This window comes from Numida meleagris, chromosome 4, assembly GCF_002078875.1.
Source record: "Numida meleagris isolate 19003 breed g44 Domestic line chromosome 4, NumMel1.0, whole genome shotgun sequence".
Taxonomy (NCBI): Eukaryota; Metazoa; Chordata; class Aves; order Galliformes; family Numididae; genus Numida; species Numida meleagris.
Genome location: NC_034412.1, coordinates 73,691,618 through 73,705,843, shown reverse-complemented (window position 1 = coordinate 73,705,843; position 14,226 = coordinate 73,691,618). Strand labels below are relative to the sequence as shown.

Below are 14,226 nucleotides of genomic sequence, written 5' to 3'. Positions count from 1 at the left end.
TGAAATTCCTGTCAGTGCTCTCAGCTGTAGTTCAAGCTTATTCCCTTCAGAGTAGAAAGTTTAGGTGTTCTCCCATCTCTGTCATTTCTCATCTCCCTCTTCTCTCCTAATCCACTCCTTTTGTGGTTTGAATTATTGAGCCTTTTCAGCCCTTCCAGGAATATGGCTGGGCTGAAATGAATACAGTACATTGTCCACCTGACTTTCCTGGTGTCTTCTGTGAATTGAATCTGTTTCTAAAGGTAGAAATAAGAGGTGCTAAGTACAAAGTCCTCTGCAGGCTTAAGTTTAAAGTTGTGCCCCTACTTCAAGTGCTATCACATTTTTGGCTTTCTTTTTCTCTAAACAGGGAATTTCTGTTTGATTTTGTGCTGCATGTAAGTTTTATACATCAAGAACAATGATAGTTTTAGAGGTCTTTCTGCAAGAGTATGTATAGTGACAGTTAAGAAGGAGCAAGAGTGAATGACAAGGGATTTTAGTATGGGTGTTTGCTCAGCATGCTGTCTCATGTCTACCCTATTGTGCAGCCTGACTAAAGAATGGGTGGTCTGATTCCTGCTGTCTGCAGGCCTGCACCTCTAGAATCATAGAATATCTTGAGTTGGAAGGAACCCATAAGGATCATCACATCCAGCTCCTGAAAATGCGATCTGCTGAGTGATAGGGTGAGAATAAGGCATCTGTCCTGTGTGGTTGAGTTCCTACTGACCTCAGATGTCTTCAGAAAAATGTAAACAGCCTGAGTATGGGTGTTTATATGGAGTAAATATATTAATACGCAGTCAGATGAATTGCAGTCCAGGTGGCAGCGTACCAATATTTTGTTAGCATCAGTAATTTCAGGTTCTTACATGAATAGACTTTTCATTTTAACTGCATACATGAGGGGAAAATCACTTTCTTGCGGGGTGTAGGCATAATACCACTGTGCTGCTCAAGGCCAATGAGAAAGCAGCAGAAGTAGTAAGTGTTCCTATAGAGATATGCAGAAGGCTGGGCACAAAAATCTGCAGGATTGTAGCAGAAATGCTAAGTCATGACCTGAACCAGTGATTGAGCACCTGGTGGGAAGGCAGGGCCAACCCAGGGGATCTCAGGTGCATGCAATGCTCCTGAGTGACTGGAAGGGGTGGAGCCAGGATCCACCCCTTCCCAGACCTCATTTAAGAGCTGGCAGTGGAGGCAAAAGTCTTTTTCTGGAGGTGCCTGTGTACCTGAGGCCTTCTGAAGGTAAGCAGCTTTTTTCCTTTGTTTGTATGGCTGTTGTATTTGGGCAAATCCTTACTTGTTGCGGCCTAGAATATTGCTGCTGTGCTTTCCATCATGTTACAAGAATCTATTTAATCCTACATCCTCTTCTAGTTGTGCACCCATGAAATGGGCATATGCTGTTTTTGTAACTTGAAAACTTTTTTACTAGCTGGTATGCATAGGCAATCGTGTGTGAGTCACCTCTGTACTTAAGAACATTTCTGCACAAATACCATTTATAAGTACCAAGAAACATTGTGAGTCCCTAGTGCTAATGAAAACATTCTTGTTTGTTACTGCTGGCACAAAACCGAACAATGATTTGAAATCTTATGTGTGTTTTCTGTAAATGATAAGAGAGAGCTAGAAAAAAATGCTTTAGTGTCTTTGAGTAGTGTGCTTCAGCCTCTTTGAGGTGCTTGTACAGGCAAGAATGTTACACTTCATTTCTTTTACATGTGTTTATCCTTGTCTCCTGTTCTTATTAACTTTCTTTAACCAAAATTTTAGAGCAGCTTAAAGAAATATAGCTTGGATTTATCTCTGGTGTTTATTAATAAAGCCTTTCAGATATTATCCTTGGATTTCTTTTTATTGTGGTTTTCTTGTGTTTGTGTGTGTGCTTAAGATTTTTTTCTTAAGGTGTCATAATTCTGGCAGACTCGAGTTGTGTGGGAGGTGCTGCTCTTTCCACCTGCGGCAGGGCGAGCGGCGCGAAGCACGCCCGGCAGGGGGCGCTATGGTCACACGGAGTGGCCGGGGCTGCTCTGCTTCCTCATAAGCTACTGGGATTTTTTCAGTTTTTTCCTTTTTTTTGGGACATTATTCGATTCTGTATTCGGTTCGGAAATCAATAGTTCCTGAAATACACAATGATAACACCTAGCATTCTTAAAAGTTTTTAAATCTTCCCTTGTTTCTTTGCTTAAGCAGGTGGTGTGGAACAGTAATCACCAGCCATCTGCTCCTTTCGAAAACAAACAAAAAACAAACACTGTATTTATAGAACAACATACTAAAACCTAAATAATTATAAAGCAAGATATTATCTAGAGGAAAAATGGAATCCAAATATAATTTTTCCAGTTATTTTCTTAACAGTATTTAGAATCTTATTTTTTGAAATTCTAATGGTATCCTTTGTGGCATCGATCATTCAGTCAGGCCAGTCTTGAGTGGTATTTTAGATGTATGTTTGCACCTAGTTTGCAGAAAACTATTGATGTATGATTATCTGAATTAACTTCATATTTATTACAACACCATTCTAACCAGAAGTTTTCTGAATCCACTTAACACATAGATGTACAACCCATTGTCAAGCAGACATTAGAAAAAGATTTTCCTGCACTTTCTAAACTACCTAGGTCAATATCTTTGTGAAATGGAAGGTAAGGGCTTTTGTCCCACCTGAGGATGTTAAAAATCAACTGAGAAAACAGAGGAAGCTTAAACAAATTCTTCTCTCAGGAGAGCTCTTCTTTAATCCCCATGGATACTAGGGACTTTTTGTCCCCTGGCACTGAGCTGTTCTCTGCTGACTGTACATTTACGTGCATTTGTGGTTGTGTACATGCCTACTTCTTACAGTTCTAGGGACAAAACAGCAGTCTACAGGTGAGCCCTGACTGTGAAATCTATTTTATTTTTAAATGCATACCTGTCTTTTTTTCCAGGATATTTATTCTGGTATGAGGACCAGGATGTCTCCTTTGGAAATCCAGCCACATGTCTGGAGTAGATTCTATTTTTCCTATTCCAAGCCTGAAGCCAGTCAAAACATCCATTAGATCATAACACTAAAAGGTATGATTACTATCATAAATTGGTTTGCATCAGTTGGGATTTTTAGAGGTATAAATTGTTATGTATGTGATATGAAGTAATTGCTGAAGAAATTTATTTGGATGTCATAAACATACAGTAGCCTGCTTGTTTTTTAGTGCTTGTGTGATGAAACATAGAATCATAGAATGACTTGGATTGGAAGGGACCTCAAGAATCATCAAGTTGTAAACTCCTACCACAGGTGGGATTGCCAGCTGCTAGATCAAGTACTAGATCAGGTTGCCCAGGGCCTTATCCAACCTGGCCTAAAACACCAGAGGCAGGGCATCCTCTCTGGGCTTCCTGTTCCATGACCTCACCACTCAGTAAAAAACTTACCCTGACATCTAATCTAAATCTCCTTTCCTTTATTTTAATATTTTAATAGTATTCCCCCTTGTCCTATCACTATCTACCCATGTAAAAAGTTGATTTCCCTCATGTTTATAAACTCCCTTTAAATATTGGAAGGCTGCAGTGAGATCTCTCTGCAGCCTTTTCTTTTCTTGGCTGAACAAGCCCATGGTGAAAGAGGATATTTGGGCATGACAAACCGTCCAGAAATATTTTTTTAATTATAAGGAACAACTTTAGATGAGTCAAATAATAGGTTAATTCTGTCCCTACCTCTCATGTTAAAGGAGTCCTGATCTGCAGCAGAGGAGTGGAAATACCTGAGGCCAGAACTGACCCTGACTCTCTGGTACTGCATCCTTTATTTCTTAACAAAGTCCTTGTAAATCTAGGCTTTCCAAATATGTATTCTTTTTTGAAGATCTAAAAATATAAATGGGTTGCATTCTATATATCAAAGCCCACAACATCTATTAATATTCAACAGGTGGGATAGCATTGTCAGAAAAGACAACATGAAAAAATATGCAAATCTTAATTCACCTGAAGGATAATGTAGTTTGGGAAGGATAATAAACTTATGTTTGACACAATCTTTTGACTTTAAGCATTGTTGTTAGCAGGAAATCAGAGGCTTGAAGCTATACCAAGAGCAGCTGCAGTAGGGATAGTGTGCAGAAATAATCCACCACTCCTGCATCTTCTAGGGGTACAGTAGTCAAATCACAGTCATATTCTAGGAGAAGCAAGTGAGGTAGGCAAATGCTACTGTTTGCTGAGCACTCAGCACCTAGAGAGAAAATTGGCAAAAAGATCTATCTGCCTGTGGGTGTGATTTGGTCATGTCCAAACAACTCATGCAAACAGGGAGCTATGGTGTGTCACAGGTCTTTGGTTAAGGCAATATGGAATATATTTGTATGCTTCTCCATTATCATGTTGTTATCCTTGAAGATCATGCTCCTCTTCATTCCACATTCCTTTCACACTGTTGCTCTGCTGTGGTTTTACTATGCTTGAGGTCCTCTGGTAGAAAGGACAGAACCTTTCCTAATGTTAGTTTGAACTACATAGATAACTGTTAAAGACAGTTTTCAGTAAATAATTTGTCAAATTCCACATAAAATAAGTCTCAATTTTCTGGAGCTGCTATACTGCTGCTTATTGTCATTTTGGCCTCCTTAAAATCAGGTTGTTTTCATCATGCTAGACAATGTTTATGACAGTGCCTCATTTTGTTTGTTGTGCTTCATCAGAGATGAATGTTTTTCTTGTTAGTGGAAAACTTGTGCTTTGTGCTGGACACTCTTCAGAAATTACAAGTTTGCCTGTGTTTGGCAGTTTGATAATACCTAGAGAACTATCTTCAAGTTGCTCTAGCACTCCTTTAGGATGTTTTTGAGAATGTATCAGAGGAGTAGAGGACATACTCCAGGAGAGTTTGGATGACCTGCAGACGTGTAAAGTATCTGAAGAATTGTAGGTACAAAGCTTAACTCTTACTGCATACAAAACTATGCTTAAACACTCTGCCATGTTGATCCTGCTCTCACCACACAGTTTTTTTAACCTTAGAGGGGCTGGAGATGGGGCTTGTGACAGTCGAACTGTGAAGAGAAGTAAAATGGTGTAGACTCCGACCAGATCTTTAAATAAGGTTGTCCTATCTTCTTGGATTATTTGGATTAGCATATTCAGAGTTTTTCAAAATGTTTTCCTATTTTCCAATATGTGAATTTAAAAGGGTGTGTACTTGTGAGTGATGAAAACACAAAACTTGTAGAAATGTTTCTTGCCATGTGCTTTAAATTCAATAGATCCAAAAAAGTAGAAATCTGCTTATATGACTGATCTCAAAATATTATTAACTTTACTACGAAAATGACTGCTCTCCTGCAGTGGGAGTGAGCCTGTATCTCTATTTGCTTATTGTCACATCTCCACCTCTCTGTTTTATCTACCTCTGGTAAGGTTTCCAGCAGAGCAAATAAAGAATCATTTTCATACTGAGGTATATATGTGATTCCACAATGCAAATAAATTTAGGGAGAGTTCTGAATGTGAATGATGGTTACAAAGTGTGATTTTTAGTTGCTGGTCTGATTTGTGTCTTCAGCTGTTGGAGCTTACATGTGGCACATAGGGCTCCTTGTGTTCAGCTATTCAATCTCATGCCTGTGTTGCTACAACTGACATCTGTTTCGGTAACTTGCAGCCAATGTTCCCCATGAGTTTCTGTAATTGCTGTTGGCAACTGACACAGCCTGAATATGTCTAGGGGTAGATGTTCCTGCTGATTTCAATTTAGGCAAGGCATGAATCCATAAACAAGTGACTTTAGAAGATAGAAACGGATGGAAAGAGTAATCTTTTAACTGATTCACTGATCTATGGTAGGAGTGTACAGAGAATCACACTTTTTTTGCATACAGACAACCACTTTTGCTAAATAAAGGCCTTTTCTGGTAGTTCTGAGGATATGTCAACTGTTCTAAGAATAGGGGACAGTTATCTTCATCCTTTCAGCTGTTTCCAATTCAAAAATAAATGGCATGCAATGCTAAATTCCTTTTCCCCTCAGAAAGCTGCCTTCCTAGTAGCCCAAATTAAGATGCATTTCATGGACTGTTTAAGTAGTCAATATCCCCTGTGCTATTCCTGTACGTAGGAACTAGTCCTTTCACAAAGGATTTTGTTCTCCACTCCCACTTTTTTCTTCATAATCTGCTTGGAAATTCTAGCTGTTCATACTCTATACCCTTTGTCCTCTTCAGCCATCCTGTGGCCCAGTAATGTGTTTTAGCAAAATTGTATATGCTCAAAAAACAGTAAGAAACTTATTACACATGCAGGTTTAGAAGTAGCAGGGAAGGTCTGGTGAACTTTAAGACCCAGCCCTGGGGCTCTCAGGAAAGGGGAGATGAAGCTAAATGAGGGACATTTGCCATAAGGGACCTATTCATTGAGATGACAAGGGCTTAAAAGCTGTGCTCTGCTCTGTCTTACAGTCTATGTATAGGCTTCCAAAAGCAACTGAACCATCTGATGGAGGAAAGATCCAGATGAGGCTTTGTAATGCAAATACAAAATACTTACTGTGTTGCCTGCTGTGGAAATAGGAAGCATAAGAGGAGAATTCTTTTTACTCTCTCTCATTTGCAGCTACTCTTACTGGGATCTCTTCAACATCTTTATCAATGAAATAGATGATGGAATTGAGTGTACCCTCAGCAAGTTTGCAGATGACACCAAGCTGAGTGATGCAGTTGATGCATTGGAGGGAAGGGAAGCCATCCAGAGGGACCTGGACAGGCTGGACAAGTGGGCCCATGAGAACCTAATGAGGTTCAACAAGGCCAAGTGCAGGGTGCTGCACTCGGGCCAGGGCAATCCCAGGCATTTATACAACCTGGGGGAAGAAATCCTTGAGAGCAGCCCTGTGGAGAAGGACTTGGGGGTCCTGGTGGATGAGAAGCTGGACATGAGCCAGCAGTGTGCGCTGGCAGCCCGGAGGGCCAACTATGTTCTGGGCTGCGTTAAAAGAGGAGTGGCCAGCAGGGAGAGGGAGGTGGCGGTCCCCCTCTACTTGGCTCTTGTGAGGCTCCATCTGGAGTACTGTGTCCAGCCCTGGGGCCCCCAGTACAAGAAGGATGTGGAGCTCTTGGAATGAGTGCAGAGGAGTGCAACTAAGATGATCAGAGGGCTGGAGCACCTCTCCTATGAGGAAAGGTTGAGGGAACCAGGCTTGTTTCTCTTGGAGAAGAGAAGGCTCCAGGGAGATCTTGTTGTGGCCTTCAAATACTTGAAGGGAGGGTATAAACAGGAGGGGGAACAACTGTTTATGTGGATTGATAGTGATAGGACAAGAGAGAATGGTTTTAAACTTAGGGAGATTTAGGTTAGATATTAGGAGGAAGTTTCTCACACAGAGGGTGACGATGCCCTGGAACAGGTTGTCCCAAGAGGTTGTGGATGCTGCATCCCTGGAGGCATTCGAGGCTAGGATGGATGTGGCTCTGGGCAGCCTGGTCTAGTGGTTGGCAGCCCTGCACACAGCACTGGGGCTGAAACTGGATGATCTTTGAGGTCCTTTTCAACCCAGGTCATTCTGTGATTCTTCGAAGACAAAATGCTGGGCTGGATGGCCTTTTGGCTTTATACGAAAGAGTTGTTCTTTGCTCTAATGAAAAACATAATTTGCTGGCTTGCGAACTTATCTATAGATGGGAAGCATTCCTGACAAAGTGGAAGCCAGTTGAGAAGATGTTGGTCAATTCTGCAGGAAAGTAGTTTAAATTGAAATAGAAAATACGAAAATAGAAAGTAAAGATGGCACTTCCTTGAAAACCCTTTTTATCTCTTGTAGTCTCATATACTAATAAGATGCTGTTTCCTGTCAGTTGTACAGTGAGAGTTTTTTGATGCTTCCCCTTGAAATATAACATTTTCTTTCCTGTACCCTTAGGCTTCCTTTCTATCTAGCTCTTATGATATATATTACACAGTATATTTCTATCTTACTGGAGATGCTTTACTAACCATTGGGTGCATGATACTTCTTTTGCATTAGCTGAAACCTTACCATATCTTGAGGAGTCTGAAAGCTGCATAGAGCATGTGGTTTTGTGTACATGAGTTGAACATTGTCTAGCATCAGATGGTGAACTCATGATGCTGTTAAGAACTAGGTTGAAAGGGTTTGTCCTCTCATCTGTCAGGCTGTAATTTTCAATAAATGCTATGTCACCAAGATATTACTATGGCACACACACTGGCTGAAAGAGAGGTGCTCATATTGCTCTAGGAGAGTATTTCTGAAGTTAAAAAAAAGTAGTATTAATAAAAAACTTTGGGGTTTTGATTTTTGTTTTCACAGTTACAGAAAAGAAAAAAAAACAGAACATGAGAACCTCTGTGAAACCACATACAGGTTTTCCCCATGGCAAACTTGTGTAGACATAAATAGTCTGCATGAGGCAATTCAGGGATTTAACCAGAATTTGCGCAACTGTACCTGAATATATCTGCCACTCAGTAACACACATGTTCTGAGATTGTCTCTCAGTGATATCCAGCTGTCTACAGTTGGGCAAAATAATACCACCTTTATCACAGATAAAGTACACTCTGTGCTGAGTCTCAAAAGTGGTCATTTAAGCTCTTTCTGTATATATGAATGCTGGTCAAGTGTCCATCAGTGATGCAAGAGCATGAACAGATATGTGCTCAGAAAAAAGGACATGTAGGAGACTTAGCTTCTGAATGCTGTTTTCTTGGCTTGCAAACAACTTCAGCCAGAGGAAAAAAAAAAAGAACAAGGTATTAGAGCTCTGCTCTGCAGTTCTCAAGAGCTGCGCCTATAGTAGCAGAGACTTTCTGGCTTGCTCTTGTTAACCTAGTTGTTTGTGTCATCTCTAAATGCTTTCCTGCCTATTTATTTCAATGTGAACTCCTTCTGCGATCTCAATATATGGAAGCTATAGATCTCTCTTTGAGAGTGCTTTTTTAGCCCACTGTTTTCTGCTGCTAGTGCTAACTTACATAACTTGTCTAAAGGGATCCTTATCATACTACAGCAGCAACCAAAACATGGAATCAAGTTCTTTTATGTTTCAAGAAAATGATTGCTTTTCTTATTTTGTCATAGAAATGTGCTGTCCTTTATCTTCTGATGTCATTGAAACTATACAGTAATAAGAACAAATGTGTAATAAATGATAAATATTCATATAGTCATTAATAAAACAGCTATGTTCTTGATCAGTCTGCTGTCTCCATTGCTTACCTCATGTTCCATACCAAGGACAGATCTGGACCACATGGAGATAAAAGATGTTCTGGAAAATGTAATGATACATTTTCACGTTTAAAAAAAAAAGTAGATGAGTGACAGGAGGAAAGATACTTGTAATTCTACAATATTTACTTCCATGTACAAAACACATCAGGGTTTCCCACTTGTGCCTTTGAGGAGGAAACAAATGCAGCATGTGCTATTTTTCTTTGTAGAATACAGATTAAATTATTCTGGGGTTTTTGGCTTTACTTCCAGGAAATAATCCATGTGGGTATGTGGAATTACAAAGTCACTGAAAAGTGGAAGGGACTGTAAGAGACCATTTAGTCTATCATTCTCCATCATATGTAGCCATACCAGTCTAGGTTGATTATTGTCTAGTCCTCTGTTTAAAGCCTTTTCTGATGGATGTTTCATAGTCTCCTTCAGTGCTCAATTATCCTTGCTATGGAAAAGTCTGGTCTGATGTCTAACCCAAATTTCCACTTTGTGTAATTTGATATGCTTGCTTTTGCTCATTACACAGAGGTCCTGGCATCAAGGATTCTTTTTGTCTTGGCAGAATCCTTTCTTGTTTTTGAAGACCACTGTGATGTTTTATCTCTGTTCTCCCTTCTCTAGACGAAACAGATTTCAGTCTTTCAGTCTCAATGATACAAGTTTTTTTCCTTGCTTCTGAATAAGAGAAGAAAAACTGCTTTCTTTTCCTATTTCTCTGGCTAGCTGTGTGTTGAGAATATTAAGTACATGCTATACCTCCACTGTTCATTAACCATTTGGAGTAGTTTTCTGACCAGCTCCGTGACCCAACTAGCAAAGGCAGGATAGGATAGAGGCAGAAATTACTCCAAAATTACAGGAGAGGAAAGTAGGACATATGAGATTTCAATTTAGAGTTACTTTAATGTCTAAAAAGGAGTTCTACATGAAGTGAAAAGATAAGTGAAAGGGATGTCCCACAGGGAGGTGACTTCTGCCTCAGCAATGAAATTATTTTCTTCTAATTACTCCGATCCATTTATTTCCCTTTTTTAAAGAACTTCTGATTGTTGCAACATTGCTTTTAGTTTAATAGTTAAAGAACAGAAAGTTGTAGATCCCTTAAAGGATAAGAGAGAAATACTGCTCTAGACCTTTTGTTGAACAAACATGTTTTTTCTTCCTTTCAAACTGCTGAAAAGTTAGACATGTCAGCCAAAAAAAAAACCTCACAAGAATGAGGAAAGGAAGGAAAAGGATTCCTAGCATTCCTTCCTGCTATAAAGATTTTTTCCAGGAGTGCCAAGTAGATGGCACAGTTGTTTTTCAATCCTTTGCAAATCCAAGCATCACTACAAGTATCTGTAAGTTTAATCCTTTGAAGCATTTCTATTTCTTTAATATCAGTGAAAGCATAGAATAGAAGGGAATATTCAATATAGCCACAAAGCTAGGGAAAAAGTAATGAGTGATGCTTGCATAAGAACAAATAACTCATCTGCACAGTCAGGAAGGAAGCAGAACCTATTTTTAGGTCTTTCCAGTTCACCAGCAGTGAAGATGGTCATGATGGAGTACTGGAAAGATGGGAGAAATATTTCATTTCTACAAGGGTGTATGAAAGAGTGCCTCTTTATCAGCTGTGTTGCTGTGGAGCAAAGACAACTGAGGTTCCTGGTGGAAGACTTTGCTATTTATTTTAATTCTTTGCTATCAGGAAATGCACTGAAATGTTTGAAATCTGTTCAGAAATAAACAGATTGTTTATTCCTAGTATATCAGTAGAAATAAATCAGTCATCATCAAAAACTGAAAACTTAGCATACCTGTAGATACTAGAGAATCAGAGGACTGGTTGAAAACACAAAATGAGCAGACCATTAAATTTACCAAAAAAAAAAAATGTAGTACTTTTATCCTGTAATAAGTCTTCCAATCCTTTACATCTAGCTTGCTTAATTTCTAAATTAAGAAGTTAAGAATAAACTTTTCTAGAAAGTGATTAATGCACTCAGACTACATGGTGTGAAACGTATCTTCCTTCTGCTGCATGTACTTCAGTTACATGTTATGTTTCTTTCTGTTTAAAAATAGTTTTTTAAAATCCAACATGAAAACGTAGTTGAGTGCAGACTGAACAGTTGACAGGAAATCACAGTGGGTGACTACTCACTAGAGAGTGAAATGACCAATATTAAAGTTCATGAGAACTGTTTTGCTCCTAGGAATTTACATCCACCTTACATATCTTCCAGCAGTGCAACACATCACAGTAGCTAGTCCTAGGTGCGCACTATGTGTTTCTACCTAAGAGATGATGCAAGACAGTCATCTCTGTGCTGTGTTAAGTCATCCAACTTTTGACTTGTGTTTCTCTAGCCAGAACTCTCTTATTTTAGTTTGTTCTTGAGAATTAGGTAAAGTCAGTTTTGCTGTCTTCTCTTCTATCTACTTTGCAGACCTTCAGTGGCTCAGGATGGTGCTGTTACAGAGACCAATGGTCTGATTGATTGTAATCCTTCAGACTCAGTATTCTGTTTTGGGAAAACTGGTAAGAGTTTTTCTTTACTGATCAAATAGATCATATAGCTTCTCCTTTCCTATTATAAAGGAAAATATTTCTTGTATAGAAAATAAGAGAACGTGGTTTAGTGTTATTCCTATGTTTTAAATGAGCAGAAGAGCACAAAAATATAGTAGAAGCTTCAAGCCTGACTTAAATCTGTGCACCCTTAAAAGAAGCAAAGCAAATCCAAAGCTCCTGGTGTCAGGGGAAGATTCAGCATGGGTGTGTAATCAACTCTTGCTATGGGGTTGCACTGATGTATTACACAGGGATTTCTTCTGGGATGATTTTAGGATTGATCCAGTATGATGCTGCTATTGATTCAGTGCTCCATCTTGGAATCCAATTTGACTGCGCACCAGTCAGTTGCTGACATCAACAAATTTGTGTCTGAAAAGATCCTCACTGCATGGTACATCGCTAATGCACTTACCAGTGTAACCCAGGGTAAACTAGTATAGCTGAGGGGCTTGAGCTGTCTGGAGTCCTGGTAGGTGAATATCTCTAGCGCCCAGTAATTTACTCTTCTCAGGATTTTTAAATGTGACTTTTCCTTCTGAAAAGGTTAAATAAGGACAGAACAACAACAGGATGCCAGCAGCTTCATTCTTAGTCTCTAATGAAATTTAATTGTGACCTTACAATAGGAACAGAAAGCATTGCACTAAATCAACTTCTAGTTCAACATGCATTTATCCTACCATTTTACTAGTGAAGTTCCTGGAATGGTTCAAGAATGGAAAATATGTTACAAAGTTCTACATGTACTAAAGTATTAATTATTTAAAAGACAAATCATGAGGGAGTGAGCAAAACCAAAGAATGGAATAATACAGAAAATGGAAGGTGATCTGAGGAAAAACAGGGAAGAGAACAGAAGCAGATGAGACTGGGGATGAAGAAAACAGCTTTGAAAGTCTGGACTCATTGCACAAAATCTATTTTAGGATTGAAAGGACAGCAAGATAAGACCTAGGAAAATCTCGGGGAAGAAACTGAAATGATCAGGTGAAAAGCTGCATATTCTTTTTAACTTGAGAATACTGAACACAAGTGAGATGCTAAGAAAAATGTCTTATAGATGCTGTTTAGCCTTCTTGTCCTGCTCTGCAACTGTGCTCGTAGCCATGTCTTAGTTCAGGTAGCATTAAGAAGCACTGTACATGTTTGCCCACTCTTGCTACAGTCATTCACTTTAATTTTGCCTTTAGGCCTCGGTAACTAACACTAGTCTTCTGAAGAGACCATATTTTAGATCCCATTGCACGTTATTTAGTTGGAAACTTCAGTACAGAAAGATTCATACCATCACTGTGGTTCTCCTTCTGCATGTTTCATTGTCTTTCTGGCATTTGTATGAAGTACATTTCTAAGCCAGACACTAGAGTTCAATGCATCTCGTTAGACATTTCTACTTTGTTTCTTCACATTCTGATCAAGAGTACTGTGTACAAATATGCTGCATTATGGAAGACTCTTTGAGAGTAGCTTGCTCTGTAATGAGATCTGTTAAATTAATTGCTGTGTGAAGCTCTTGCTTTTACAATGCAAGCTGTGTGTTGCTGTGCCTCATCCAGAAGTTTATTTCTGATTTTGTTTTGGTAGCTTGAGCTCACCTAGAAATAATAACCTGAAAACAGCAAAGTCAGGGTGAAGGTGGCAGGGAATTGTTAATCACAGATTAGACACAACACACATGTTCTCTTCCTCATCATCACTTCTGAGATATTACCAGTCTCCTTGATCAGGATTATTCAACAGAAAATTGTTTTATACAGTCTGAATGAAGCAGTGCTGCTTGGTACTTACAGGTGCTAACAGGGTAGCAGTAATGTGAGGGAAGAAATGTTCAAACCAGCTCCAGCTGCCTAAATTGAGGTAGATATATCTTGGGATATACAGAGGGGCAATTCTTCTCCAATATATTGGTAATTTTGACCTTTAGAAAGAAAGAAATGCATTTTAGGGTTTTTGTAATGAGATCATTGAGATCAATTCTGTAGTACACACAGTACAGTAACTTGAATACATTCATAGGAAAAAAGCAAGAAAACGTCATCCAGCTGCATGAATGTAAACATGTAAACCTCAAAATAACAGCTCTTCAGAGTACTATTCATTTCATGGTTTTAGTTGTTGCTTGTTGAGTTTGGTTTTTTCTTTCCATTTTATGCTGCTCTCAGTCACAGCAATCTACATTTTCATATGTAGAGATGGGCTATATTGCAGTTAAAAAGTAATTATTTCTTTAGTAATATTTTTCTTGTTTCACCTAGTGCCATCTGTAAGCTGTGCTACTAACTCCCCCCAGAGATCTTATTTGCATGCCCAAGTGCTCTTTGAAATTTAATTTACAGGGATCAGCGAGTGACTGACACACATCCACAGAGACATAATAAAAACCTATGAATTTAAATTACATCCAGTTCTATCCACGTCTTTTGTCTGA

At 39.0% G+C, this 14,226-nt stretch overlaps 1 long non-coding RNA gene across 1 annotated transcript; it reads left to right on the top strand.

Annotated features, from left to right (window-relative positions):
• LOC110397794 lies at positions 450-11,763 on the top strand. The gene is made up of 3 exons (XR_002437988.1): positions 450-1,233; positions 2,931-3,060; positions 11,671-11,763. It is a non-coding gene; the product is annotated as an uncharacterized LOC110397794 (long non-coding RNA).